The 20,607-nt window shown below is 43.2% G+C and overlaps 2 pseudogenes; both read right to left on the bottom strand.

Annotated features, from left to right (window-relative positions):
- Nucleotides 1–1,942: 1,942 nt before the first annotated feature.
- LOC100391905 (myosin light polypeptide 6 pseudogene) lies at nucleotides 1,943–2,442 on the bottom strand (annotated as a pseudogene).
- Nucleotides 2,443–7,380: 4,938 nt separating this feature from the next.
- On the bottom strand, nucleotides 7,381–8,191 carry LOC100405941 (midkine pseudogene; annotated as a pseudogene).
- Between the last annotated feature and the right edge of the window lie 12,416 nt (nucleotides 8,192–20,607).

Raw genomic sequence — 20,607 nt, 5'->3', positions numbered from 1 at the left:
TCGACTGCAGAATTCTCACTTGAGCAAGGTTTTTGTATAACATTATTCATATTCTTGGCCTTGGAAAGCAATTAAGTCTCTCAAGTCTAAAATTGCTTTGTTTGCTTTTTTAAAAAATCTGCCCACCTTACAGACCTACAAGTTAACTAACCAGCCTGTTTTTCCCCCCAAGAGGAATTTGCTCTGTTGGTTTCCTGCCAGCTCTTACTTGCAAATTGAAATAGTTCAGCTACACTGTTTCTAGAACATAGGATTCATTACCCCTGGATTTTTGCCAACAAAGTCCCTCATGTTTTTTTAAAACTAAGAATGTTACAGAGTGACCTGGTGGACTGGACCCACGATGAGAAGTTAGGCAGTGATATATTAGTTGTGTGCATGAATGCTCCATTCTGGGTAGTGAGGTGGCTAAGAGGATGGGATTCTGGGAAGGTGAGGAGGGCATTCAGGGTGAAGCCTTGGGGACTGGAGTGGAGAAATATGTGTGAGAGATTAGGTAAAATTTGGCATATGTGAGGCAAGACTTAAATTCCTCCCTTGCCCTCAGGTCTCTGGTGGGTCTCTACCACAGAAAGGACACAGTCATTCATTCCTTTTGGTCATTTGGGTAGAAAACAGACAGCCAGGTGACAGAATATTTATAAAAGGCTCTAAGAAGAACCATCTCTCTATTGTTTCCATTTTCTCTCTTTACTTCTGCAACTCTGCTTATCCTTCTGTTTCTACTAGCACTGAAAGGGAATGCCTTTCCTGCAACAGAACAGAAGTCTCAGGAATGTGTACATCAGCATAACCTGTGGCCAACATGAATTTTTCATTCACATGGCTCTGTTGAATGACATAATGAAATTCCTTTATCTTTTAGGTTACTTTCTAGGAATATGTTAGTGTTTAAGTTTTTTCTCTTCTAATTTGCTGTATATATATATATTTAATTAAACTTTTAATTGTGAGATAATTGTAGATTCACATGCAGTTATAAGAAAAAATGCAGGCCGGGGTGGTGGCTCACACCTGTAATCCCAGCACTTTGGGAGGTCAAGGTGGGAGAATCACTTGAGGTCAGGAGTTCGAGATCATCCTGGCCAACACAGTGAAACTCGTCTCCACTAAAAACACAAAAATTAGTCAGGCATGTTGTCCCACACCTGTAGTTCCAGCTACTCAGGAGGCTGAGGTAGGAGAATTGCCTGAACCCAGGAGGTGGAGGTTGCAATGAGCTGAGATGGCGCTATTGTACTCCAGCCTGGGTGACAGAGCAAGACTCTGTCTCAAAATAAAAAAAAAAAGAAAGAATGCAGCTGAATCCAGAAGCAAGTTCCCCCAGCGCCTAAGAAGTTAAATAATAATAGTAATAATGCAGAAAAATCTCACGTACCATTTGCCCAGTTTCCCCCAATAGTAACATCTGCCAAAACTATAGTACAATGTGACTAGGATATTGACATTGATAGAGTCAATATTTTTTTTTTTTTTTTGCCAGAGAGCAAGTTTTATTTGGAATTCTTATTTTTTTTTGAGACGGAGTTTCGCTCTTGTTACCCAAACTGTAGTGCAATGGCATGATCTTGGCTCACTGCAACCTCCGCCTCCTGGGTTCAGGCAATTCTCCTGCCTCAGCCTCCTGAGTAGCTGGAACTACAGGTGTGCACCACCATGATCAGCTAATTTTTGTATTTTCAGGAGAGACAGGGTTTCACCTTGTTGACCAGGATGGTGTCAATCTCTTGACCTCGTGATCCACCTGCCTTGGCCTCCCAAAGTGCTGGGATTACAGGCATGAGCCACAGCGCCCGGCTATTTGGTGAATTCTGACAGCAAACATCATCCAAGAGAGACAAGATGGGAAAGGTGCTGAGATAAGACAGCCTAGGGAGCCTTCAGGCTAGATACAGAATTCACACAGGGAAAGGCACGAACTCTGGGGAGACTGGGAAGGTCCTCAGCCATTCAGCACCATGCGGACAAGTTCTTCTTAGTTGATACAATCATTGCTGTCCTCGTGCCCTGCCACCCCCATCTCTACTTCATCTTCTGTCATCTTCTGACCCCGTGTGACAAGAACTTGCTAGATTTCAGCACCCATGATGGCACCATTTCCTTCCTTGTCAAACACCGGAAGTCCTTCGACATAATCCTCATAGGTGCCCTGGTCCTTGTTCTTGGCCACTATTTGCAGCATGGGCAGAAAGTGCTCAAAGTTCAGCATCTTCACATTCATCTCATCACTCTTGGGGTTTCCCTGGACCTTGAGCACCTTGGCGTTGGTGGGGTTCTGGCCCAGGGCCCTTATCACGTTCCCATACTGGCTGTACAAGATCTTGCCATCATGTGTTCGGTCAAACAGCTGCAAGGCCTCCTTGAACTCTGCAGTCTGGTCTTCGATGAAGTCACACATCTTGACTGCTCAGCTCTGCGGGACCTTTTCCTGCAGTAATGGCCTAGAGTCAAGATTTATAAAAATTTCATAATCACAAGAATCCCTCCTGTTGCTCTTTTACAGCCATGTACACTTCTCTCCTTCCCAAGCCCCTTGTTATCCCTGGCAACCACTAATCTATTCTCCATTTCTATAATTTTGACATTTCAAGAATGTTAATTAAATGGAACCATACAGTGTGAAATCTTTTGGTATTGGCTTTTTTTAAAATTCAGCATAATTCTTGGAGATTCATGTATATATCAATATTTCATTGTTTTTTTAGTTCTGAGTAATATTTTGTGGTATGTACTACAGTTTGTTTATTCACTCATTGAAGGATGAGTGGGTTGTTTCCAGTTTTTTGCCTATTACCAGTAAAGCTGTTACAAATATTTGTTTTGTGTGTGTAAGAGAGACGGCGTCTCACTCTGTCGCACAGACTGGAGTGCGGTAGTGTGATCTCGGCATACTGCACACTTTGCCTCCCGGCTTCAAGTGATTCTTGTGCCTCAGCCTCCCGAGTAGCTGGAATTGCAGGCACCTGCCACCATGCCTGGCTAACTAACTTTTATATTTTTAGTAGAGGCGGGGTTTGCCATGTTGGCCACGTTGTTTTTGAACTCTTGCCCTCAGGTGATCTGCTTGCCTCATCCTCCCAAAGTGCTGAAATTATAGGCCTGAGCCAATGCGCCTGGCCTGCTATGAATATTTGTGCACAGGCATTTATATGAACAAGATTTGTGTCTCTGGAATAAATGTCAAAGAGTGCAATTGATGGGACATGTGGTAGTTGCATGTTTAGTTTTATATGAAACTGGCCAACTGTTTTTGAGATTGGTTGGACCATTTTACATTCCAACCAGCAGTTATAAATTAATTATCCACTTTCTCTACATCCTTGCCCACCCTTGATGTCGTCACTAGCCATTTTGATAGTAACTGTAGTGATGTCTTATTGTGGTTGAAATCTTCATTATTTTCCTGATGGCTAATGATGTCGGAGATCTTTTCATGTGCTTATTTGCCACCTGTACATCTTCTGTGGAAATGTCTGCTCACTTTTTAAAATCCATTTTCTAACCTTATTATTTGATTTTTTAATTGTTGAGTTTTGACTGTTCTTTATATATTCCACATAGTAGTTTTTTGTTGGATTTGTGATTTGTGGCTATTTTCTGTTGCTTTTCATCTTCTTTTGAAACAGAATCTTGCTCTGTTGCCCAGGCTTGAGTGCAGTGGTGCCATCTCGGCTCACTACAACCTCTGCCTCCTGGGTTCAAGCAATTTTCTGCCTCAGCTTCCTGAGTAACTGAGATTACAGGCACCTGCCACCACTCCTGGCTAATTTTTGTATTTTTAGTTAAGATGGGATTTCACCATTTTGCCCAGGCTGAGCTTGAATTCCTGACCTCCTGATCCACCCACTTCAACCTCCCAGTGCTGGGATTACAGGTGTGAGCCAACATGCCCAGCTGTCTTTTCATCTTCTCAACAGGATCTTTTGGAGAGAAAAGTTTTAATTTTGAGAGATCCAATGTATTAATATTTCCTTTTATAGGTTGTACTATTGGCATCAAGTCAAAGAACTCTTTGCCTAGCTCTACATCCTAAAAATTTTCCCTTATTTTTTCTAAAAGTTTTATAGCTTTACATTTACACTTAAGTCCATGGTCACATATTTTTAAGTAGGTGTTTAGATCCTGCTTGACACGTCTGATGTCTGAAATAAGCCTTAGCATGTGGAGTTCTTTCTGTCCTCATTTTTTTCCCTCAAGCATCTACTGAGTGCCAACTATGGCTCAAGTCACTGATACCAAATCCTGCATACAGTTCCTCATTAGGCACATGTTTCAGACTTTACAATGAGTCAGTTGAGTGACGTACTTCAGGATGTGGGCTTTGGAGCCCAACCAGCTTTGTCAAACCTGGTGCCACCTCTCAGCAGGTTTGTGATCTTTTTTTTCTTTTTAAAGACAGGGTTTCACCATGTTGATCAGGCTGGTCTTGAACTCCCGACCTCAGGTGATCTGCCTACCTTGGCCTCCAAAGTCCTTGGATTACAGGCGTGAGCCACCACGCCCTGCCAGCTTTGTGATCTTTAGCAAGTTTGAATATACCTTTGAAACTCAATGTTTCACATTATTCACATCTGGATGAAAATAATAATACCTACATCACAGGATTGTTGTGGGAAATAAATGAAATATTATTTCATTTTACTGTGTAAAATGCTTAGCACAGTGCCTAGCATATATGTAGAAAACATTCAATAATTTGGCTGGACGTGGTGATTAACACCTGTAATCGCAGCACTCTGGGAGGCTGAGGCCGGTGGATCACGAGGTCAGGAGTTCGAGACCAGCCTGGCCAACATGGTGAACCCTCATCTGTACTAAAGATACAAAAAATTAGCGTGCATGGCAGCGTGCGCACTTGTAATCCCAGCTATGCAGGAGGCTGAGGCAGGAGAATTGCTTGAACCCAGGAGGTGGAGGTTGCAGTGAGCTAAGACAGCACCATTACACTCCAGCCTAGGTGACAGGGAGAGACTGTCTCAAAAAAAAAGTTCAATAATTTTTAGTCCCCCTCCTTCCCATCCCACCATGCAAAGATTTTCTAGATACCTTCCCCACCTCATCATCTGCTTCCCCAGTCTCCACTTCTTTCTCTCTACTTCTGGTCTTAATTATTCTACTTCTTTTGTTAAAGGTTCTCAACAGACTTTGGCATTTGATAGAATTTCCTATCTCCAATTTGTTTGTGGTATTCTTATATGTGTCAAACTGTTGCTTCCTGTGTGTGTTATGTATCTCAGCAACGACATATCTCCTCAAAAAGATGGCATGACCTTAGTCTCCCACAGAGTCCAGTTCCATGTTGGGCCAGTGGCCCCTAATATACTGATAATGGAGGATCTAAATTAAAACATGTTTGTAGACAGGAATTTGGCAAACTGAATCAAAAACATTAAATGCTTTGACCTAGTAATTTACCTTTTTCAGAATCCATGCTAAGAATGGTCAGATACAGGCTGGGTGTGATGGCTCACACCTGTAATCCTAGCACTTTGGGAGGCCGAGGCGGACAGATCACCTGAGGTCAGGAATTCGAGACCAGCCTGGCTTGTATGGTGAAACCCTGTCTCTACTAAAAATACAAATATTAGCTGGGTGTGGTGGTCCGTGCCTGTAGTCCCAGCTACTCAAGAGGCCGAGGCAGGAAAATCGCTTAAACCCAGGAGACAGAGGTTGCAGTGAGCCGAGATCACGCCACTGCACTCCAGCCTGGGCAACAGAGGGAGATTCCATCTCAAAATAAATCAATAAAATTATATATATGAATTTTTCTTACAGCACTATTTGTAAAAGTAAAAGTTAAGAAAAATGTAAATATGTACTAATTTTTAAAAATTAGGAATCACAGGCCGGGTGCAGTGGCTCACGCCTGTAATCCCAGCACTTTGGGAGTCTGAGGTGGGCTGATCATTGAAACCAGCCTGACCAACATGGTGAAACCCACTCTACCAAAAATACAAAAAATTAGCTGGATGTGGTGGCAGATGCCTGTAATCCCAACTACTTTGGAAGCTGAGGCAGGAGGATCGCTTGAACCTGAGAGGCGGAGGTTGCAGTGAGCCAAGATCATGCCATTGCACTCTAGCCTGGGTGACAGAGTGAGGCTCCATCTCAAAACAAACAAACAAACAAAATCAGGAATCATAGCAAATTCCATTTATAGATGGAATGTCATACCATCGATTCTGTTTTCAATACAATTCTTCTTCCTGGGTTCTATAGCTTTAAGTGCTGGGTGAGGTGTCAGAGCCCTGACATTAAGAAGTGGTGGACTAGTGGGTTGGTAAAAAGAATTTACCGACAACAGTATAGGTTTGAAAAAGAAAAGCCTTTTAGTAAGAAAACGCTGCAGAAGAGTGCAGCTGGATGCCTCAGCAAGAGGATTGAATGCAGTGGTGGATTTTTCCTTAGGAGCATTTTTGGTAATTTGGACCACATTAGCCATGTAGGCCATGACAGATTATTACATTTGTAGACGTTTTGGTGCCTTAATGTCAGCAAGGCTTACACAGTGAGTTTTGGCATGGCATTCTGGAGATGCATAGAAATTCTAGTTACTTATCAATTTTTTGAGGAAAAGAAATCTCGAACCAGATGCCTGCTTTAGAAAACAGGGAAGTCGAATTACTTCTAATTTTCCCCAGAGAAGGAGTTTTGCCTCTGCTTGGCCTGTTTGATGGTCACCAGGTGGTCTTTGCTCCCTTCTAAACTCCTCAGATAAGCCGTTTTTATCTCCCCAGCCTGTTCAGTGGTTACCAGGTGATTTTGCTCTCTTAAATAAAGATGTTCACTAAAACACTCTTTTCCTCTCTTAAATAAAGATATTCACTAAAACACTCTTTTTTTGAGACTGAGTCTCACTCAGTCGCCCAGGCTGGACTGCAGTGGCACAATCTCTGCTCACTGCAACTTCTACCTCACAGGCTCAAGCCATTCTCCTGCCTTAACCTCCCGAGTAGCTGGGATTACAGGCAATTGCCACCATGCCCACCTAATTTTTGTATTTTTAGTAGAGACAGGGTTTCACCATGTTGGCCAGGCTGTTTTTGAACTCCTGACTTCAGGTGATCAGCCCGCCTCTGCCTCTCAAAGTGCTGGGATTACAGGCGTGAGCCATGGCGCCTGGCCTAAAGCACTCTTTATAATAGCAAAAAATGTAGAAATAATCTCAAAGCCCAACTCTATGGATAAATTATCACGAAATAGAATTACAGTATACTCACATTTGTTTTTAAAAAAAGTGTGTTCATATAGATACACTTACACAAACATACAGAAACCAGGAAAAAGATACAACAAAATTGTAGTGGTTATAGTCTGTGAGTAAAAGATTTTTAGTGATTTTTATTTTTTGGGGGGGGCTGGCAGAATTCAGTTTATTTAATGTGTTTCTTAGTAATGGAATCGTGGGGAAGAACAAAGTGGGCTCTGGGACTCACGTTGCTTTGGGGGAGGCTCAGGCTTCCCAGAATCCCTTGTCCCTCCTCACTCTGGGCACTTAGGGGTGGGGCTTGGGAATGAAAGGGACAAGGCAGGGCATGATTGATTAAAGCTAACAAGCAGACGGAAGGCACTGGCGGGTTATATCTCAGGCCAGGGAGAGGGAGGGCTTGGGTCAGGCCCCAGGTAACACCAGGGGCTGCTCTGCAACTAGGCTTGGCCTCTAGTCCTTTCCTTTCCCTTTCTTGGCTTTGGCCTTGGCTTTGGTCTTGGGGGTGCAGGGCTTGGTCACGTGGATGGTCTCCTTGCACTGGGCATGGTAGCCTGCCTTCTTCAGGGTGCCCTGGCGGACTTTGGTGCCAGTGCCCCTATCACACGCACCCCAGTTCTCAAACTTGTACTTGCAGTCGGCTCCAAACTCCTTCTTCCAGTTGCAGGGGATCCTACACCGGATGTGCTGGGTCTGGGTCCCGCAGCTGCCCTGGCAGAAACCCACGCTGCAATCCTTGCTGCTGGGGGTGCAGGGTCCCCAGGCCCACTCCTCCGTGCACTCTATCCCCGGGCCGTCCTTCTTCACCTTGTCTTTCTTTTTGGCCACTGTGGAGGTGAGCGCCAACAGAGCAAGGAGAGAGAGGAGGAGAAAGCCTCGGTGCTGAATCCTGGGGCAGCCGTGCGCTCGCTCGCTCGTTGTTTGCACTGCTTCGTTTCCTCCAGCGCCAGGCCTGTCCGGCTCCGGCCTCTCAGTGATTTTCATTTTAACTATGGCGTCTTTAAAACATAATATTTGGCTGGGCATGGTGGCTCACGTCTGTAATCCCACACTTTGGAGGCAGAGGCAGTCGGATAGCTTGAGATCAGGAGTTCGAGACCAGCTTGCATAACATGGAGAAAGCCTGTCTCTACCAAAAATACAAAAACTAGCTGTGCATGGTGGTGCACACATATAATCCCAGCTATTTGGGAAGCTGAGGCATGAGAATTGCTTGAACCTGGGAGGCAGAGGTCGTAGTGAGCCGAGATCGCACCATTGCACTCCAGCCTGGGCAACAGAGCAAGACTGTCTCAATAATAATAATAATATTTATCACTTTTAGCATAAGAAAACAAGAATGGGGGCCCGGGAGCGGTGGCTCACGCCTATAATCCCAGCACTTTGGGAGGCCGAGGCGGGTGGATCACGAGGTCAAGAGATTGAGACCATCCTGGTCAACGTGGTGAAACCCCGTCTCTACTAAAAAAAAAAAAAAAAAAAAAAAAATACAAAAATTAGCTGGGCATGGTGGTGTGCGCCTGTAGTCCCAGCTACTTGGGAGGCTGAGGCAGGAGAATTGCTTGAACCCAGGAGGCGGAGGTTGCGGTGAGCCGAGATCGTGCCATTGCACTCCAGTCTGGGTAACAAGAGTGAAACTCCGTCTCAAAAAAAAAAAAAAAAGAAAGAAAAACAAGAATGAAAGTGAAATTTTTTATTTGAGTCGGAGTTTCGTTCTTGTTCCCCAGGTTGGAGTGCAATGGTGAGATCTCGGCTCACCACAATCTCTGCCTCCCAAGTTCAAGCAATTCTCCTGCCTCAGCCTCCCAAGTAGCTGGAATTACAGGCATGTGCCACCATGCCTGGCTAATTTTGTATTTTTCGTAGAAAAGGTGTTTCTCTATGTTGGTCAGGCTGGTCTTGAACTCCTGACCTCAGGTGATCCGCCCACCTGGGCCTCCCAGAGTGTTGGGATTACAGGCGTGAGCCATGGCACACAACCGTAATTTTCTTTTTTTTTTTTTGAGACGAGAGTTTCGCTCTCGTTAGCCAGGCTGGAGTGCAATGGCACAATCTCAGCTCATCGCAACCTCCACCTCCTGGGTTCAGGCAATTCTCCTGCCTCAGCCTCCTGAGTATCTGGGATTACAGGCACGCGCCACCATGCCCAGCTAATTTTTTGTATTTTGAGTACAGACGGGGTTTCACCATGTTGACCAGGATGGTCTTGTTCTCTTGATCTCGTGATCCACCCGCCTCGTCCTCCCAAAGGGCTGGGATTACAGGCTTGAGCCACCGCCCCCGGCCCATAATTTGTTTTTAAATAGTGTTTTAGAGACTATTAAATTACATGGATATAATGGTCATTCATTCATCTCATTCAAGATATGTATCAGGTGCCTACCAACTGCTAGGCAGAGTACTAGGGACACAATGGAAGGCACAATTGACAAAAATCTTTAAGTCACAGATAGTCTAATGAGGGATACAAAAAATTTACAAAACAGTGAGATAAGTGACAATACACTTCCATGACACTCAGATAAAGTGCTGAGTGTCATGGAAGCACAGAGAAGGGTGAGGATTAGGGAGGTAGGATAAGGTTTTTTGTTGAAACATGAATAAGTCCAAAGAAACATTGTTAATAGGGAAGAACTACCCAAGCTTAGTTAGGGATGAGCATTTTCAAAAGTTCTCAAGGGAATACATGAAGAAAATTAAAAAGGCATGGGGCTGGGGCAGAGTTTGGAAGGAAGGCCAGCAAAAGTGAGTAGGAATTGGAAAATCAGTTCTGTGTAGTCTATGTTGCTGAGTTTGGACTTTCTAGCCTTAAGAGTAAACAGAAAAGAAAAAGAAAAAAGAATTAAAGGCTTAAAATGGGAATAACATGATCATTTATTATTCTGACCAAATTACTTTTTTTTTTTTTGAGACAGAGTCTCGCTCTCTCATCCAGGCTAGAGTGCAATGGCACAATCTCAGCTCACTGCAACCTCCACCTCCTGTGTTCAAGCAATTCTCCTGCCTCAGCTCTTGAGTAGCTGGGATTATAGGTGCATGCCTCCATGCCCTGCTAATTTTTTGTATTTTCAGTAGAGATGGAGTTTCACTCTGTTATCCAGGCTGGTATTGCACTCCTGAGCTCAGGCAATCCAGCCACCTCACCCTCCCAAAATGCTAAGATTACAGGCATGAGCTGCCGTGCCCAGTATTGTTTTTGTTTTAAAAATATCACACTGACTACTGAATAGGGAATGAATTGGAGGAAGATAAGGCTGGAGGCAGGAAAACCAGTTAGGCAGTGGTTTAGGTCACTGAGATGATGACCCTGTCTGTAGGAATGGAGAGATGAAATCTAATGTAGAAGTGACTTGATAGTTTGGATTGCTGACAGTAGTGGAGGAGGTGTCAGGGAAAAGCAAGTCAAAAATGATGTTTTGGCTCTTGGGTTGGCAGTTGCGGATGGTGGCACCACTAACTGAGACTGGAGACAGATGAAGAGGCACAAAGTGGGAGGGAAAATGAGTTCAGATTGGGATACATCAGGTTTGAAATGCCTGTGGGAAGTCCAAGGGAATGTTCAGGAGACTCTTAGAGATAAAAGTCTGAAAGTCAGGTGTGAAACTGGCTGTGCAGACATGTGTTTGGGAGGTCATGGGAGTAGACGAGATCGCACAAGGGATATATGCAGAATTAGAGAATGGCTTAGGAGAGAACTCTAAAGAAAAGCAACATTTAAGAGGCTGAAAGTGAGAAAGAAAATTGACTCAAACCTGGTCTGGGACAGAAATTTTTTGTGTGATGTAATTTACAACTCCTTCTGGGAAGCAATTAGCATTCCTGATAAAGTGCGTGAACAGTTTTCTGACAGACTTTAATAAGACTGAGAACTCCTTCTGGGAAGCTAGGGTTACCCACCCAGCTGATTGACTACCCTAATAATCTTTAACCAGATGTTCTTTTTGTATCCATTCTAAACATGGTTAAGAAACCATTCTTCTTTTTTTCTTATAAAATATCTCAACCAAAATTACTCCTTCACTTGGATTTTTCAAAAAGCCTCTTCTCACGTGCTCAAAACCAATTTGTCAGAAACACTGCTTTAACGAAAGAGAAAAAGAAATCTGCAAGGAAATGAGCAGAAGCCAGAGAGGTAGGAGAAAAATCAGAAGAATGTTGGTGTTATAGAAGCCAGGTGAAAATAAGAAAACAGGGCATGAATGAACAACAGTGTGAAATGCTGGTGAGAGGTCAAATAAAACAAGGATGAGAAATTGCCATGGGGTTTAGCAATTTGAACGCTGATGGCAATCTTGGCAAAAGCTGAGTAGGATGATGGAGAGCTTAAGTCAGAGTTCAGTATATTCAAGTGTGAGTGTAGACCACTATTTTTAAAAGTGTGGTTGCAGGGCCGGACGCGTTGGCTCACTCCTGTAATCTCAGCACTTCGGGAGGCTGAGGCTTGAGGATCACAAGATCAGGAGAACAAGACCATCCTGGCCAACATGGTGAAACCCTATCTCTACTAAAAATACAAAAATTGGGCCAGGCGCGGTGGCTTATGCCTATAATCCCAGCACTTTGGGAGGCCAAGGCGGGTGGATCACGAGGTCAAGAGATCAAGACCATCCTGGTCAACAAGGTAAAACCCCGTCTCTACTAAAAACACAAAAATTAGCTGGGCATGGTGGTGCGTTCCTGTAGTCCCAGCTACTTGGGAGGCTGAGGCAGGAGAATTGCTTGAACCCAGAAGGCGGAGGTTGCGGTGAGCTGAGATCGTTGTCATTGCACTCCAGTCTGGGTAACAAGAGCGAAACTCTGTCTCAAAAAAAAAAAAAAAAAAAAATTGGTTGGGCATAGTGGCACACGCTTGTAGTCCCAGCTACTAGGGAGGCTGAGGCAGAAGACAAGCTACTAGGGAGTCTGAGGCAGAAGAATTGCTTGAACCTGGGAGGTGGAGGTTGCAGTGAGCGGAGATTGTGCTATTGTACTCCAGCCTGGCAACAGTGAGACTCAAAAAAAAAAAGCGTGGCAGTAAAGGGGGCTTTTTTAGTGGGAAACATAAGTATATTTAAATGTGTTTGAGAATGAGTGAGTAGGAAAAGAAGAAGTGACCTGAGAGAGAAGGGCTAATCTTGAGTTTGAGACCAGCATCTTGAGTTAGGGTATCTATCTCCAAGACTTGGGAGGGGAATCTGAGCACAAGTGGAAAGAAGGTCATCTTCCCACAGGAAAGAAGAGCAAGGACGGGCCTGTAAGGAAGACTGTCTGCAAGTGTGGTGCTGGGAGACTGAAGGCATTCTTGTCCATTGGTTTGTTACCTCCGTGATACTTATGTAAGTTAGAATCTCTATGAAAGTGCTGAGGCAGGTGCAGGAGAACGGCAGACTGAACTGAGCAGGAAAATACAGTTATTTCAGGGCATTGTGGAGGTGGGGGATAATGAGTCTATTCTGGAACCAATCAGCACAGGTCTATGACTTTCTCCAGTAGCTTAGAAGTCCAAATTCAGGCATGAAGAAGGCTAATACGTTTGAATTATTCTAGGACTGTCTTCAAGGAAACCATTGCAGCTTTGCAGCTTCCTTGCCCATGCTTTAGATACTTCTTTTCAGTCTCTAGCCTCGGATCTGTTTTCTTCTCACTTGATAAAAATGTTCAATTGATCTCATCCACTCTGGTGGCCTCAATTAATCTCTCTATGCTGATTCATCCTAATCCAATATTTGCAACCCAGCCTTTCTCTCCAGTACCGGACTTCTGGATCCCATCTGCCTTCTGGGGCATCTTCAGTTGGGTGTCTCCTGGGCACCTCAAATTGAACACCTTATTCCCACTGTCTCTGAGAATAAAATGTAAGCACTAAAAAGATAGGGGTTTATTTGTCTTTACCATTATAGATCCTGAACTCAGTACTCAATGAAGAACTGTTGAATAAAAATAGAGATCCACTCAGTTCTCTCAGCCACAAACTTGGGAGTCATCTTTTACTCTAACTTCTTCATCTCTGACGTCTAACCCATCAAGTCTTATCTACATTTAAGTACACCTCATGGAAGAAACATACACACACCCTGACAGGCACACATACGAAAGTGAATTTTTAAGCAGCTTTAACACAGAAACTTAGCTGCTTCCCCCCATCTTTTTTTTTTTTTTTTTGCTTCATTAACATTAGAAATAGACCAGCGGGAAAGCACCTCCCTCCTGGCTTCCTCTCCCCACTCTCCACCAAGCCAGCTCCGCCTTAGAGACAAGCGAACCCGTTTTTCATTTGCTAATGATTTGGGCTCAGGTTATAATGGGCCATTAAGGTGTATTGTGGAAGAAAGCCGGGAAAATGAAGCTTTCTGGTGGAGGGATAAAGAAACTATGGGGTGGCAACCCCAGGATGCTAGGGAGGCTTGGGATCTGATCCAGGCTTTGTGGAAGAAGGGGGGTTGGAGCCGGACTCCTGTGAGGGGCCAGAGTCCTCCCCAGGCACGGTCCAGGAAGCCTCCTCTGCTCAGCCATGCTGCTTGAGCCTTGGCTCTGAGTGCTGGGAGAGGACTTAGATCCCTCTGTACCAGGGCTTCCACCTACTCACTGCCCATCAGGAGCTTTGCTTGGTTCCCCTACATGTTGCTTTCTGCCCAAAACACCTCTGCCTAGTGGACACCGTCCTGATATGCCCCAGGGACTGTAAACCCGAGAGACATTCCCCAAGTACTCCTTAGGGGAGCAGCTCCAGAACTGGGGGAGCTGGAGGCCTCTGAAGAGCTGAGATGGTGTTAAGGATGCCTTCATCACAGGCTGGTTTGTTTGCCTGTCTGCACTCCACAATCCGTGGCCACAGTCCAGGCTGCCTTCAACTCTCACCTGGTAACTGCAGAAGCCTCCTAACTAGCTTCATTCTCTCCTGCTTACCCACCTGCGCCCTCCCAACCCATCCAGTTATCTACCCTGAGGCCAAAGGGCTTGTAAAAAGTCAGCATTTGGTCCCCATACTCCTCCTCACCTGGCTGACACCTTCAGGTTTCAGCTTTAGTGTCACTTATTCTTAGACCAATGTTTTCTCTGACCACCCTCTTCCCACCATGCAGATCAGGTGTATGCTATATGCCTCCCACAAGCCCTGGAGTTTTATTGTAATCACTTTTTATTTTATTTATTTATTTTTTATTTTTAAAATTATTTTTTGTTTTGTGACAGTCTCTCTCTGTCACCCAGGGTAGACTGCAGTGGCATGACCTTTGCTCACTGCAACCTCCACCTCCCTGGTTCAAGTGATTCTCCTACCTCAGCTTCCCGAGTAGCTGGGATTACAGGCGTCTGCCACCATGCCCTGTTAATTTTTTTGTAATTTTTAGTACAGACAGAGTTTCACCATCTTGGTCAGGCTGGTCTTGAACTTCTGATCTTGTGATCCACCTGCCGTGGACTCCCAAAGTGCTGGGATTATAGGTGCGAGCCAATGTGTCTGGCCTTATAATCACTTTTTAATATTTTCTACTGACCTGTGGACAGAGAATAGGCCTACTTGCCTGTTTTACATTGTTTTCAGTGCCTAGCCAGCCCTGTGCCTGGGACATACTTATTGCTTAATACATTTGTCTGAGGAATGAAGAAACGTTAGACAAGCAAGTTCAGAAAACAGTTGGTTAGAGGTGGTAAGTGGGAGTGAGGTCTACCTAAGTGTTTTTCTGATTGAGTGTGGATCAGAACTACCAGGAATGTTTGTTAAAACACAGCCTGCCAGCAGGGCATGGTGGCTCACGCCTGTAATCCCAGCATTTTGGGAGGCCGAGGGGCGTGGATCACCTGAGGTCGAGTGTTTGAGACCAGCCTGACCAACATGGAGAAACGCCAACTCTACCAAAAATACAAAATTAGCCAGGCATGGTGGTGCATGCCTGTAATCCCAGCTACTTGGGAGGCTGAGGCAGGAGAATTGCTTGAACCTGGGAGGTGGAGGTTGCGGTGACCCAAGATAGAACCACTGCACTCCAGCCTGGGCAACGAGAGCAAAACTCCGTCTCAAAAAACAAAAACAAAAAACAAAGAAACAAAACAGAAAAAAACACAGATGGCCGGATCCCTCTTTCTGTTTCAGTAGGTCTGGGGTAGGGCTGGAAATAATGCAGTTCTGACAAGTTCTCAGGTACTGCTGCTGATGGTTAGAGACATTTTGAGTTCCACTCGCTCTGTTGTTGGTAAGAAGAAAAAGCTGCGGGGGTAGATAGAGGACTTTCAGATAAAAAGAAGGGTAGGGTGGGATGTACGGACTTTGGAAATCTGAAAGGTAGTGGTGAAAATGGGAGATAGTTGAGTTTGATAATAAAGATATCAGAAATTTCCAGTAGTTGACAAGGTCCAGAGAGAGTAGCTATGGGTTGAGGATGCATAGCCAAAGTAACCTGTGGAGGAAGGTATAACATGGAGGTGGTCAAAGACCTGAAATGCACAAACATTGCATAAAAGTATTTAATATCCAAATGGAAAACTTAAAGATGTAAGTGAAAAGGAAGAATGTAAAATGGACTGTGTGGTACCATTCCAATTTTATTAAAATGCATAGGAAAAAGACCAAAAAAAAGGACAATGTTTATTATAGTTATCCATTGGTTGAGTTTTATTCATTTTCTAAATTTTCAAAATTTTGTTATCATGTATTCCTTTATGATCAGGAAACAACTTTTCTTATTTTGAACCTCCGCAGCTTTGAACATTTCCATCTGGCGGAATTATCTCCTCTTACCCCATTTCATACTTATTTCTCTTTGACATCTTTACTTGGGCTAAAAGTATGGAAATCAACAAAATCAAAACAACCAAAATGAATAACAAGCAAAGGAAAACAAAAAGAAGAGGAAGAAAGAATCTCAAGAAAAAAATAATTTAGTTGGTACTGACACCCACGAGAAGGAATCATGGGTATTGGCCTTACAATAATTCCATAGAGTTGGAGGTTGTAATGACCTGCCTAGAGGAGCTAAAATGTTGTTCAGGACTGGTGACCTCATCAACTGGTCAGACAGGGAATTCTAGTCCTAATCTCTTACACTGCATCTCTTGTGTCACAGAGTTCAGACAGGTGTTGACTGGCTCTCAACTTTTCTTGTTCAGAATTATATGTACCATGCATTGGGACAAAGGGTGTTTTTTAAAAAAAAGAATTATATGTACTTATTTCTCTTTGAACTACATCCCTCCCTCATACAATATTACTCAAAAAAGTTAATAAAAAGTTATTATTATTATTTTTTGAGAAGGAGTTTTGCTATTGTTGTCCAGGCTGCAGGGTGATGGTGTGATTTTGGCTCACTGCAACCTCCGCCTTCTGAGCTCAAGCAATTCTCCTGCTTCAGCTTCCAGGGTAGCTGGGACTATATGTGTGTGCCACTATGCCCAGCTAATTTTTGCATTTTTGGTAGAGACAGGGTATTCACTATATTGGCCAGGTTGGTCTCGAACTTCTCACATCATGATCTGCCTGCTCGGGTCTCCCAAAGTGTTGGGATTACAGTTGTGAGTCAATGCACCCACCCAACTTTTATATTTAATGGAGATGGGGTTTCACCATATTGGTCAGGCTGGTCTCAAACTCCTGACCTCAAGTGATCCACCTGCCTTGGCCTCCCAAAATGCTGGGATGACAGGCATGAGCCATTATACCAGACTGAAAAAGAAAAAGTTATTATTTATTTATTTTTTATAAAGATGGCGCTTCACAATGTTGGTCAGGCTGTCTTGAACTCCTGTCCTCAGGTGATCTGCTCGCCTTATCCTCCAAAGTGCTTGGATTACAGGCATGAGCCACTGTGCTCAGCCAAAAGTCATTATTTTCTACAATTTAGTTGTTAAAATTATTTTTAAAGCTGACTTGACAATCTAAGCCCTCATTATTAACAAGAGTTATTTTTGGCACAAAGTTACAAAAAATTAAAGTATAGGCAAACAAACTTTTAGGATTCAACCCGTTTTATCCAGGATAGCCCTTGGAGAATAAAAAAAAAAATTATTCTCTCTAGGTCCAGGTGCAGTGGCTCACGACTGCAATCCCAGCACTTTGGGAGAGCCAGGAGGGTAGATCACTTGAGCTCAGGAGTTTCAGACCATTCTGGGAAACATGGTGAAATCCTGTCTCTACCAAAAAATATGAAAAACGGGCTGGATGCAGTGGTTCACACCTGCAATTCCAGCACTTTGAGAGACTGAGGCAGGCAGATCATGAGGTCAGGAGATTGAGACCATTCTGGCTATGGTGAAACCCTGTCTCTACTAAAATACAAAAAATTAACCGGGTGTGGTGGCACGCACCTGTAGTCCCAGCTACTCAGGAGGCTGAGGCAGGGGAATCGCTTGAATCTGGGAGACGGAGGTTGCAGTGAGCTGAGATCACGCCACTGCACTCCAGCCTGGTGAAAGAGCAAGACTTGGTCTCAAAAAAAACCCAGACAAACAAACAAAAAAATTAGATGTGGTGGTTTGTGCCTGTGGTCCCAGCTACTTTGGAGTCTGAGGTGGGAGGATTGCTTGAGCCCTGGATGTGGAGGTTACAGTGAGCCATGTTGGCACTGCTGAACTCCAACCTGGGTGACAGAGTGAGACCTCCATCTTGAAAAAAAATTATCTCGTTGAAATGTATACCAACTGACAGTGGTATTTGCCAGTAAGAATTTCTGGCTCATTTCCCTAAAGGAATGAGCTAATACAGGACTTTAGTGGATGCATCCCTTCATTTCAAATAGGAAAAATTCTGAATCTTCTATCACGGCCTTATAATTCTTTACCTACAGAGAAGTAGATGAAATGAATTGACTAAGTAAACATTCAGAGATTTAATCATATCTGGTTTCAAAATCAGGAATATGAATATAAATATCCAAATTTTTCTTTTATAAAAATCCATTATTATGGAAGAAGATAATTAAACTGTATATGACTACAGCAGAATACACAGGATATATTGAATTGTAATTATCACCATGAACTATTGATGGGATTAGGAAAGACTAGAATCTTGATATTTCAATTACATTGACTACCATGTAGCTATATTTTTTAATGTTTTTTCATCTCTGATAATAAAGTGTGAATTAAAAGAACCATTTCAAAGACTAGGAAATGGCGATCCTGAACGATTTGGCAAGGTAAGACAGTAAGTGACAGAGTGGAATCAGAAACTTGTTTTCCTAATTGCCAGCTTAGTACTTGTTATTCTAGGCTGTATTATCTGTGCTGCCGCAAGACAAACCATATCATTGCCTTTCCCATTTTAGAAATAGGTTTATAGGAGTTTTCTTTGTGGTCTGATGGCAAGAGACACCTGTTATTTAAGAAATGCCAACAGCTGATCATTGAAGACAAAATATTTTTACATGTCCCTATGGATTCAAGTTGTCCATCATTTCTTCAAATATTCATCACGTTTCTAAGTTTGGTAAGAAAATCAGAAATGACTGAATGTTAAAGAGAAAAGGGCCTTAGATACTGTTTTCCTATCATCTCAGTGGGAAAACTAAAGCCCAAAGAGTCATATTGGGAGTTGGTGGGAGTCTCCTGACTTCTTGACCAGGGCTATTCGTAGCACATAGCACTGTCTCAGTAGATGAGTATTCTGAAGCCATGGCATAATTGAGACTGCATGGCACCTTCAGTCCTGTTCAGTGTATCAGTGTGGGGAGTTTGTGTGCCATTTCATCCCTTTATTTTTGTCATCTATTTTATTCAATACTTTGGTTGGTGCCTGATATTTTTCATAGAAAAAGCAAATAAAAGAGTAAGCAGCAAATGTGAGTTAAAAATTTTCTTAAGAATGCGTGAAGTAAGGCTGTTTGGAATTAAGAAAAGTTGCGATTTTTGATAGAGAGAAAACCAAGAAAGAAATGAATGATGACTGAGGGAGTAGACAACCTCCTACTGGCAGGGCCTCTACTCCTGAACTGCTAAGCGGTTACCTGACTCTTTTTAACAACCCTTCAGGTTAGGGGCCAGCTGTTAACTTTATTTTATTACCAGGGAAGAAACTGAGGCTCAGATAAAGTTGTTATTTATCACACAGGTACACAAACTGGTAACCAACAGAGCCAGTTTCCATCACGTCTGACTACAAAGCCTGTGTACTTTAACTTCTGCAGAGGGTATGTGCGAGGTGAACCAATCAAAATAACAATAACTGAAGTGCAATACTAAGAATAATAATAATGATAGTTAACACAGTGCTTTACATGTATGATTGCTTTGAACATGATTAAGTGAAAACATGAATAGGACTGGCAGGGAGTCTTTCTACTCTTCATTAGTAAAACAGGAGAGGACATATACAGTACTTAGGATTTCCATTGGCTTACTTTGTTTTCTGAAAAATAACTGAAAGACTCAATTTGTTTTGTTTTGTTGCTTTTATCAGATTATAATGGATGTGGGTGGATGGGTTGGTGTGGGATTGTGTGAAATCAAACCTGATATATTCAGACAGATTCTTTCTGTAGATAGATATGCCTTTTGGGTTCGATATTCAATTTTGCAATTAGTGATCACTGTTTATTTACTGAATGGGAGTTTTTAATCCGTACTTTTTTCCTTTTCAAGCTGAATGCCACATACTCCTGTATTTCCCTAGGCGAATTCATTAAAGAATTATGTTGCCTTTATATGAAAAAAAGCAAGTTTGTCTTCTGCAGAAAATCGGTAACCATTCATTTGTACACGTAGATACCCCTAAATCAATCTCTGATGACTGATCTCATATTAGTCTGTAATTCTAGTTTTAGCATTAGGCTCACGCCTCAGATTTGGGAGATTTCCAATTCTGTAGTAATGTGTAACATAAAGGTGGTGTCAATTTATAAATAATCAGTATCTTCTAATGGATTAATGCTCATTTGCAATGATCACTTCCATACAAATTTAGGTAAAGATGTTATTCAGAATTGGATTATCTGTATTTAAAAATGTCATTCTAATGTGCAACTCCCTAAAACTGTTACTACAAAGAACTATTTTGCCACTCAGCCTAAAAATAAAACCTTTCACTCAAATTACACATCTTAATATACGTTATTTTAAACTAATTTGAAAGAATCCATTTCTAGATGTCAGACAAGAGTTGAAATTGGGACAGCAGTTTGAAGGGGCTAATTTAAAAACCCACTTTCCTGCTTGGAGACACCTCAAGAATTTCTAGGCTCACAAGGTGGGCGAAGCAAGGAAAGAGATTTTAAGACCTGAACAGTGCCATTCTTTGCGAGCACCCACTGGCGCAGGCCGAGTCGGCTGAGGCGAGGGCTGCGAAGAGTTAACGATGGACCAAGCCCCCCGCACCGCGGGCTCCCGCGTTGCTCCCTCCGCCCTCCCGTCCCCACCCTCTCGTTTTGGCAAGGGATTAAAGTGCTCCCCCCTGTGGCAGCAGTGACCCAGAAATGAGTTTGATTCACACA

The sequence above is a fragment of the Callithrix jacchus genome, chromosome 3, assembly GCF_049354715.1.
Source record: "Callithrix jacchus isolate 240 chromosome 3, calJac240_pri, whole genome shotgun sequence".
Lineage (NCBI taxonomy): Eukaryota > Metazoa > Chordata > Mammalia > Primates > Cebidae > Callithrix > Callithrix jacchus.
This window is presented reverse-complemented; position numbering and strand designations above follow the sequence as displayed.